Raw genomic sequence first — 10412 nt, forward strand, 5'->3', positions numbered from 1 at the left:
ACAGATCATACAGGATATCCTGGAGAAAATGTGGGACATGCTATGTTTTTATGAAAGTCCGGGGTCCTGTTTGGGGTCCCATGAGCTGATGGAGGGGTGTGGGGGGGGGTGTGGAGCAAGTCCTGGAAAGTGCTGGGCGTGATCTGCGCGAGGCCCCCCGGCCTGGGTCGGCCGCACACGATGGGGTCGTGTATCCTTCCATATCCTTCCAGTTACACACGTGCTCGCTGTGCTGGGTCCTTAGGGACACAGACAGCGGGGACACGGGGGGACCCAGTTTGGTCCGGTTGGAGGTTGCCTCATGAGACACGCCCCTTGAACAACCCAGGACCAGTCGGTCCATTTCAGGGAGGCCCAGACCCCGGCCAGCCCAGGGGGAGAGGGGTCCCCCGCCAGGCTCTGTCTATGGGCGACGTGCACTCTCTCTGCAGCCTCAGACGAACCACGCGGTCCTGGGACTGTCCTCCTCAGCGCAGAGACAGGGGGAAGAAGGCACGGGCCCCTCCATGCTGGGCGGGCTGGGGCCGACTCGTGTCCCGGGACAGCTCGGCGTGAGAGGCCTTCTGACAAGGCCTGTGGCTGGCCTGTGACACCCGGGCAGGGCGGCTGCTGGGCCAATCGCTGGCTTTCTTAGAAACCTTCGCGGTTGCAACCAGACACTTTGTTTATCAGCAAGTCCTATTCTGCCCGGGGATCCCTCAGGGCCAAATGTGGAAACTTGACTGAGTCTGCTTCTCCCCCGGAGTTCAACTCTCCTGTGCGGACGGTTCACAAGACGCTTCTCACTCAGCTGCTCGCAGGGAGAGGAGGGAGGCCGGAGCGCTTTCATCCGCAGAGGACGGGGTTCAGGGACGAGGTGCTTCAGGAATAATCGGGGGCTTAGAAAATGCCGTTAGGGGGGCGCCTGGGGGGCTCAGTCGGTTAAGCGTCCGACCTCAGCTCGGGTCACGATCTCGCGGTTTGTGAGTTCGGGCCCCACGTCGGGCGCTGTGCCGACCGCTCGGAGCCTGGAGCCTGCTTCGCATTCTGTGTCTCCCTCTCTCTCTGCCCCTCCCCTGCTTGTGCTCCGCGTCTCTTTTTCTCAAAAATAAATAAACATGAAAACAAATAAAAATAAATGAGAAAAGAAAAGAAAATGCCGTTAGGGCCCTAGAGATGAACTGACTCTTGAGGTGGGTGGCTGCCTCTGGACAAGTAGCTGCTGGGACCTAAGGGCAGCCCGTGGGAACGGGCTCATGAGACATTCTGTCACACGAGCAGCCTTCACACTTTGTTTTCTAAAAAACATTTACACAAATTAAGATATTTCAGCTATCACTTCCTGAGTGGTTGCCCCTTAGGAACACCAACCTTTGCAAAATCCATGTGCGATGGAAGATGGTGGTGAATTAAGATGTCGGCCCCCTCTGATAAGCATCCACTGGGTCTGCTGGGCCTGGGGTCCTAGGAGAGTCCTCCTGGAGGGGTCCCCTGGGCAGGCACCCCTGTGTGCTCCTGGGGACAAGTTCTCTCCATGAAGAAGCCATTGTGGGAACCAGGAAGAAGTTCATGTGAGTGAGTCAGCCTCTCCACAAGAGAAACTTTTGCAACTCAACTACTCAGAAATATTTAGAAATTCTTTCTAAAGAACGATCTATAACTAATGACTGTAATTTTTAACAACAGCTCAGTGGGCTGAGGGAGGGAGAGGGGTGGTTTCTCACTGGAAAGTCTGGCTCTTTTCACTAAAAGTAGGGGGGAGGCAATAAATGTCTTGGCCCGCTCATAATGTCTGTCTTCCTCCTGGGCATGTATACTGCGCGTAGAAAGTTCTCCCTCGTGCTGAGAAACTCACGTGATCCAGCATTTTCCAGACTTAACTTGCCCTGAGGTTGCTCCTTACAACATGTCTATGGGGAAACAGTGGCTGATATGGTGTGACCAACCTCGGGGCCCTATTTCTGCTCTGGCTGGGCTGCCTTTCCATCTAGATGGAGCCTTTCAGGGATGGGGGCGGCCACCCCTCACACTCACTACCTTCAAACTTGCATTTTGTTTTGCTCATGGATTTTGTGGGTCAGAATTTAGACAGGGCATGATGGTGTGACCTCCCCTTGTTCCACCACGTCTGGGGTGCCAGCTGGGAAGGCACAGATGGCGGCGGGTGACTTCGGCGTCTGGGGGTCGGGGGGGGGGGTGGAATCTTCCGGAGGCCTTTTCATCCACATGGCCGGTGCCCGTGGCCGGGAGGGCTGGGAGGCTGGGCACAGCTGGGGCTGCACGCGGCCTCTCTGTGTAGCTGGGACTTCCTCACAAAATGGCGGCCCCGGGGTAGCGCGGGGGACCCGGGGCGTGCTGGATGGCTGTTTGTGACCCGGCCTCGGACACTGTTGAGAGTTACTTCTGGCACGTTCTGTTGGCCAACACAGTCACACGCCACGCAGGCGAGGAGCGTGAGCAGGGCCCCCACCTCTTCGTGACAGGAGTGTCCAAGTGCTGGCAGCCATGTTTGAAAACTGCCTCCGCGGGGCCCGGAAACATCTCCTTTCCTACGCATCCCACCTGCCCTTTAGTTAAACAAGTCTTCTGCCCCCACCCCTGCAACCCCAGCTCCTTCAACCCCAGCTCCTTTCTGCCCTGATTCCCCAAGTCCCAGGCAGATAGACCTCCTCGCTCCGTCGTGGTCGCTGCCCTTCTTCGGGAAGTAGCCCTTCTCTTGGGAGCACTGATCCCCAATCAGGGCGTGACTCTGGTGTATTTTACTGTGTCAAAAAGACCCCGTCCCCACCAGACGTGAGGATGGGGCCTGAACGGAGCTTCTCAGAGGGGGCTAACCTGGCCGCAACGGCAAGAGCCTTGAGTGGTGTCTCCCTGATTCAGATTCATCCCATCCTTCTTTTTATTTTATTTTATTTTATTTTATTTTATTTTATTTTATTTTATTTTATTTTAATTTTATTTTATTTTATTTTATTTTAATTTTATTTTAATTTAATTTAATTTTATTTTATTTTATTTTATTTTATTTTATTTTATTTTTTTTACTTATTTATTTTATTCTTAAGTGAGATAACATGCAGTGTAGTCTTGGCTTCAGCATTCGAATTCAGTGATTCATCACTTACCTATAACACCCAGTGCTCATCCCAGTAAGTGCCCTCCTGAGTACCCAATCACTCTTTCCCCATCCCCCCTCCCCCCCATCAACCCTCAGTTTGTTCTCTGTATTTAAGGGTCTCTCATGGTTTGCCTCCCTCTCTGTTTTTATCTTACTTTTCCTTCCCTTCCCCTGTGATCCTCTGTTACGTTTCTTAAGTTGCACGTATGAGTGAAATCATACGATCCCTGTCTTTCTCTGATTTATTTTGCTCAGCACAATACCCTCCAGTTCCATCCACGTTGTTGCAAATGGCCAGATTTCATTAATTTTCATTCAGGGCCACCTTCCTTCCTGCCATCCTCCGCACTGGGGCTCTGCCAGAATGTCTGTGTGACCACAAGAGCCGTAACGAAAGGTCACGCCGCTGGCTGTGTCTCTGTGGGGCCGGGAGTGGTGGGTCGGGCTTCCAGCTCTGGAGCTGAGTGAATGACAGTGGGTGGGGAAGATCCCCCAGGCCTCAGTTTTCCCATTTGTAGGCTGCTTGGGGGGGGGGGGTAAGTGAGTTAGCACCTCGAAGCAACTTGGAACAGTGCTTGGCGAGCGGGTGGCGGTTTATTGGTGTGAACGGTCATTACCGAGAAGCCGTGCGGGGTCCTGCTTCTGATGCCGCCAGAAGCAGAGCCTGAAGCAAGGATGGAGTGTGAGTAGTCTGTGTGTGGAGTCCTGTCAGGAGAGGCTGGTGGGGGGACAGGAGCCCACGGAGGTGACCCCCTGGCTACTGGGGAGTGCTCCTGCTGGACTCGGAAGGGCCAGGCCCCCGGGAGGGACCCGGACCCGCGCCCACCTTCCTCCCCCAGGTGCCGGTTGAGGCCGCTCCCGGGGGCGTTAGCGACTGGCACTTTCCCCCTGCCTTTCGTGCAGGAAGAGGGGGCTCTGGCAGCGGGGGACGTCTCGGCCACCCCCGCAGCGGCCGGCAGGTGGGGGTCGGCTGTGTGCCCCGGAGCAGGAAGGGCCAGGGGACGAGCTGGGGCCCCGGGAAGCTCCACCAAGTGTGGTCACCCTCTCAGCAGAGGCACGATGTGCCAGAGAGCCCAGGGTTCAGCTTCCTGCTCAGGGCTTATTAGCTGTGTGTCCTAAAGGAAATCACTTACACTCTCTGTTCCTCAGTTCCCTCATCTGTAAAACGGGGGTAATCCCCTATTTTGAAGTGATCTATCACCTCACAACCACCGATTGTGGGTTACCAGGGCTCACGATAGCACCTGGCCTCAGCAAGTACTGGAAAAAGCATATTTATATTTATCGTTTATGTAATTAAATTCCTTTATTATTCCATATTGATAAGTCTTAGGAAGTAGTGTTGTTTACATGAACTATAAATGATAATATGCAATTATTTGCAAATTCTTACTCAATAACGTGACAAATTGTTTATGTACTTGGCCTAATTTTAGAATTATTTGATCATCTCTCATTAGAATCACGTAACTTCATAAATACAATAATTATTCATTAGATCACATAATGATTAAGAGTTTGAAACTATGTTATAGTATATAAATATGGAAATAATTATAACATAACTTTTATTATACTGTCAATTCTTTAAAAAATTGTTTTTTTAATGTTTATTTTTGAGACACAGAGAGACAGAGCACGAGCGGGGGAGGGGCAGAGAGAGAGGGAGACACAGAATCGGAAACAGGCTCCAGGCTCCGAGCCGTCAGCCCAGAGCCCGACGCGGGGCTCGAGCTCACAGACCGTGAGATCGTGACCTGAGCCGAAGTCGGAAGCTTAACCGACTGAGCCACCCAGGCGCCCCTAATGTAATTTCTGTTTTAAACACTTTTTATTTTTTGAGAGAGAGAGAGAGAGAGCACGTGCACGCATGTGAGTGGGGGTGGAACAGAGAGAGAGGGAGAGAGAATCCCAAGCGGGCTCCACACCCAGCGTGGAGTCCCGCGAGGGGCTCGATCCCACGATGCTGGGGTCATGACCTGAGGCGAAATCAAGAGTCAGACGCTCAACTGATGGAGCCCCCCCCCCCCCTGCCCCCACTGGTGCCCCTGAATTATACTGTTATTTCTTATTTACTGTCTGCTCTTCAGCAAAGGCAAGGACCATGTGAACCAGGGCCCGGTGTGCAGAGGTGTGCACTCGGCGTTTGCTGAGCGAGTCCCGGATGTGTGCACGCGGTGGGTCAGGGCTCTGATGGTGCAGGTGGGTCGGTGGAGAGGCCACTGTGGCACGCGGACGGACGTGGGGGCTGCCTCTCTCTCGCAGGGGAGGCGAGGGCTGCAGAGGGCAGGTGTTCCAAGCTGCCTGGCCCACGGTAGGTGCTCAAGACACGTAGGCTCCCCCCCCCCCACTCGCCCTGGGTCGCCTCCTCCCCCCACCGTGCAGGGTGGAAGGATGACGGTGCTCTCGGAGGGTTCCGCGGGGTCACGTGAATGCACAGGTCTCTCAGGTTCAAAGCTCTGCTTGGAGGCCCAGGGTCGCTGGCTTCCCTCCCAGACGGGCTGTCTCCCCGGGGGGAGAGGAACCACGTGGGTCTGCAGGGAGAGAGGCCCCGGAGTGCGGGTGCGTTGAGCACGCGGGTGGTCTGTGCTCAGGACGTGCAAAGGCTTTTCCTGAATGCCGGGGTGGGTTAGCCGTGTGGATCCAGCTCAGGGTTCTTTCTCGACGGTGACGTTGGGAGGGGGGGGGTGGATCTGAGCTGCCCTGGATCGGCCTGTGGTGTGGAGCTAGGTTTCCTCGGGAGGGACGTTTCTGAGATGGCCCGGTTCCTGGCTTTGCACACGCGCACACACACACACACACACACACACACACACACATGCTTACGTCACCCGGTACCTGAAGGGTGCCCTCTCCTCCTTTTCACCCAACCGTAGGGACCCAAGGGAGCTGGAAAGAACAAAGAATCTGGAAAAGAACAATCTCTCAGAGACACACAAGGGCTTCCTGTGTTGTTTTCTCGAAGAGCTTCTGGGGGCAAAAATCACGGAGCGCCCAGCCGCCCCAGATGTGCCCCTCCGCTCGGCATTTCCCCTCCTGCAGCTCCTACACGAGACCTTCCTTCTGACCTCGTCCCCGCTACTCGTCCAACACGCACATTGAGCAACCCCGGGCCGGTTAGAAATCCCAAGCCCAGAAATAAAGCGACTGTTGCTTTCCTGCCCTTGCTCGTTTGCCCCGGGGTCCCGACAGGGGCAGGGGCGAAGCCTGCAGGAAGCAGGCGGCCTGGTCTACTGTACATTTCGGAAGATTTCGACTGCAAGTCTGGCCGGGCTGTTGCATCACTGGGTCAGGCAGGGCCACAGGACGGAGGGGGGCGGGGAGCCTGGGGGCTGGGCGGCAGGCCAGGAGGGGCCAGGAGGCTGGGTCTGGAGACCAGGAGGAGGAAGGGGGAGACGGGCGGGGAAAAGGGCCCCGCTGTCACCGAGGTCCGCGCGCCAAGGGCACATACACGGACGGAGGGCTCAGATCCTGAGTGGGCTGCTGAGTAGCTGTGAGACCCTGGGGAAATGACCTCCCTTCTCTGAATCTCAGCATCCTTGGCTCTAAATGATCTGTCACTCCTACTACACGCGGCTGCTGTGGGGGTAACAGCCCTGACCTCGGGGGAGGTCGTCGATGCACAGCGCTTAGGCCTGGCCCGGTGCTCAAGGTGGTGCATTTGGGCCAGCCTCTTCCTGTGGGCAGGTGACAATTTGGGGGAGTGCTTAGTGGGCGTGGAATCAGACAGAGGGAGCTAAGAGAGCCCCCAAAGGGCCTGTCCGCTCGGTGCCCACCTGCTCGCTCCCTGGGAAGCGGACCTCCATGGACGCGCTGGCAGGCTCCCCCGGTCCCCCCCCTTCCAGCCGCGTCAGCCCCAGCAGGAAGTCGGAGGGAGGGAGGAGAAAGGCCAGGCGCGCACACCCCCGTCTTCTCCCTGCGTCTGCCCGAGTCAGCCATGCTTCCCCCAGTGCGGTGGTCTGCCTGTGACTGTCCCTGGGCTCCAGGAACTGTTCCTTCTTCTTGTCCCTCTGGACGCCACCACCTTGGTGACCGCTCTGCTCCTGCCAGTCCTGGCTCCTATGCCATCTCTTCTGGTGCCCTTAGGCCAGGGGTCAGCGAGTCTGGCAAAATCTGGCCCCCTGCCCGTTGGTGTCAATAAAGTTTTATTGAAACGCAGCTGCGCTCGCATGTTTCCGTGCTGTCTCTGGCCGCTTTTGTGCTACAGAGACAGAGGTGAGCGTTTGCAACAGAGACCGCACGGCCCCCAAAGCCAGCAGTGTTTACTCTCCGGTTCTCCTTAGCCTTTTGGAGCCGCTTGTCAAGCTCTGCGTCAGACCCACCCGCACGGGAGAGACCGGGCCTTCGCTAACCTCCGCAGGGCCCTCGGCTGGTGCCCGTTTGACCACGGGAGTCCTGTTCATGCAAAGGACTCCTCTTTCCTGAGGTTCTGTGTTCTTGTGGGTGTTGACGACACTCCTCTCTTGGAGGAGCGGGACAGGAGACAGTCTTCCTCCCAGGGCCGCAGGAATCGGGCTCTGAGAGGTGGCACACATTTCACTACGGGAGCGCCCCAGTTCCCTCACTCGTCAAGGGCTCCCGCCAGGGGGCCGGAGGTGCGTCCTGTACCCAAGGCAGCGTGTGGACCCCGTGGGACACAGGCCCCGGGGGTTCAGAGGATGGAAATGGAACGTGGGGTGCAGGCAGGACGGGGTAGCCGGGGGGCGGGGCGGCGTCTCCGGCTGGGGCCTGGGCTGGCGGCAGGGGGAAGGTGGGGGCCCGTCAGGAGGCCTGGGGAAGCCACGGGGCCTTTGCGCACGACAAAGACGGCGGGTGGCTGTAGCCGCGTGGCCCACGGAGCGGCAGGACGTGAGCCAACACACAGGTGACTCAGGAGGATACTGTTTTCCGGGAGTTTCGGGGGAAGGTGCGGGACACGGGCCGTTCTGAAAGTCAAGGTGATTCCCTTAAGGGTGCCTTTCGCTTCCTGAGTGTGATGCGGGCCTGGATCACTTCCCTTCCCTCGGGCTGCAGGGCCGTTGGCACCAGAGGTCGGCAGGGGGGCCCTGCCTCCCCACCCCCAACCCCGGCCCTGCCCGGTTTGTGGGAGCACGACTGGGACCTCTCATGCTCAGTTTCCTCCCCTGGCAAATGGGCGGGAAGCCGCAGAGAGACGGTCCTGGGGCGGGGGCCCTGGACCCTGCCCAGCGAGCCCAGGGTAAACGCGTCCTCGCCTTGGCGGGCGCCTGGCTCCTGGCTTCGTCTGCGCCCCTAACGCCCTCCTCTCCCCCACTGAGAGATGGTGTCCTCACCAGCATCACCGGGGGCCTCCTCACCCACTTTCAGGACCACACGGGAGACTGGCAAAGGGCAGGGGGGCTTTGCCCTGGGAAGGTCAGGAGGGCAAGGCTGGAAGAGGCCGAGTGGAGGGAGGCGAGAGGCGGCCGGGACCCCGTGGCGGCGGCTGTGATCTTCCTGCCTGGACTCTGTCCTACCTCAGTGGCTCACTGGTGGCATCTCCGTGGCATCTCCGTGGCCTCCCTGCCACCTTGGCTGCTCTCTTTCTTGTCCCGCTTGGCCACTATGAGTGAAGCGGCTGCAACGCGCGCGTGCAGGTGTTTGTGTGGACATTAGCTCTCAGCTCCTCTGGGTGGGCACCTGGGAGCACCGATTCGGGGCTGTAGGGTGAGCCGATGTTCAGCTTCGTGAGAAAAATGCCCAACCACCTTCCAGAGTGGCTGTGCCATTCTGTATCCCCACCAGCAGCGGGTGAGAGCTCTTGGGGCTGAGAAGCTCGATGCTCAGACCTTTGGTCCATCCCGATTCGACTAGGTGAGTGAGGTTCCCACCTTGGACACGAAGCCGGTGTTACGTCAAGGTGGCCGAGGGCTCGGACTCTGGCAAGGTGTGGGTTGCAGGGGCCCGGGCCCGGGCCTGCCGTTCTCTCCCGTGTGAACGTGGACAGGCCAGCCAGCACTCCCCACCCGAGCCCGACTTACCCCTCTGTGGACGGGTGGGGACGGGGCCTCACTGCTGCAGGTCACGTGGGACAGCGCACTGTGGGGGAGGAAGGCCGCCACGAACATTCGCCGCCATTGTCACTGATGGTGTTTGGTAGAGAAGACTCCTCTCCCTTGCCCAGAATCTTAGAAGGTTCAAGAGGGAAGGAACTTGGGGTAGGCGGGGTAACGCCCCCCGACGATGTCCGTATTTTCGTGCTCAGAAGGAATTCGTGAGGACGATCCCTTCATGGCCAAAGGCGCTTTGCCAGTGTGGCGGGGTCGAGGGCCTGGGGATGGGGCGGTGGTCCTGGATGACCTGGTGGGCCCGCTGTCCCCGCAGGGTCCTCTAAGGGGGGAGGGGAGGAGTCAGTCAGAGGGAGACTGGAGGGGCCATCCCGCTGGCTTTGGAGATGCGGAGGGGCCACGAACCAGGGAAGTTGGTGGTCTCTGAAAACTGGAAAAGGGGAGGAAACATGGTCCCCGGAGCCTCCAGAAGGAACCAGCCCGGCTGACGCTTGGGCTCGAGCCCAGGGAGACCCGTGTTGGACGTCTGACCTCCGGACGTCTGGCCTCAGTGTGCACCGAGATGTCAGAGAACAGAGGAGGACACGGTGTGTTGTTTTCAGCCACTGGGTTTGTGGTCCTTTGTTACAGCCTCGGGAGGAGACCGATTCAGAACCCGCGTGAGCGGATGGGGAAACCGAGGCTCAGCTTCCACAGCGGGGGCCTGCTGCCCCACGTGCCTTTCTCAGACCTGCCTTGTCTCCCGTCCTGTCCCATGAGTCCAGGGCCCCGCCAGTGTCACACGGGAGCCAGGCCGCCCGAGCGCTTTGGGGACAGGGGGTGAAAACCCCAAGGTTGAAAATAGCTCTGTACCCTGTGTGGTTAAGTTTCTGCTTCTCGGCCTGCCGTGAGGTCGACAACTCACAAAGCCACTTCCTTCCCACTCGCTGTTGCCAGCCTGTCTGGACGGGTATTCCCTCCTCTGCCTTCCCTCTGTCTCCGAGCCTGCTCGGCCAGACTCTGGCTCGGCCAGCCCGGGGCCCGCCTTCCAGCTGTCCTCGGAAACTTTGGCGACGGGCTCCCGGGCCGCGGCCCCCGGGGCTTCTGGCTCAGGGGACTGCTTTTCTGTGTGTGACTAGTACGGTCTTCCTCGTTTTGAGGTTAACGTCGGTCCTTCCTTTCTCTGGTGCGAAATTCAACCATGATGCAGTCACAGCAAAGGCCGTATTTCCACTCAAAACCGCTGTGAGCGCAAGGCTTTCTCGAGACATCTTCCTTAGCTTCCTCCGGGTTCTCGGGCTTGACCTAAAGGAAATTCGTAGTTGGAAAAT

Source organism: Panthera onca, chromosome E2, assembly GCF_046562875.1.
Source record: "Panthera onca isolate mPanOnc1 chromosome E2, mPanOnc1 haplotype 2, whole genome shotgun sequence".
Classification (NCBI taxonomy): Eukaryota; Metazoa; Chordata; class Mammalia; order Carnivora; family Felidae; genus Panthera; species Panthera onca.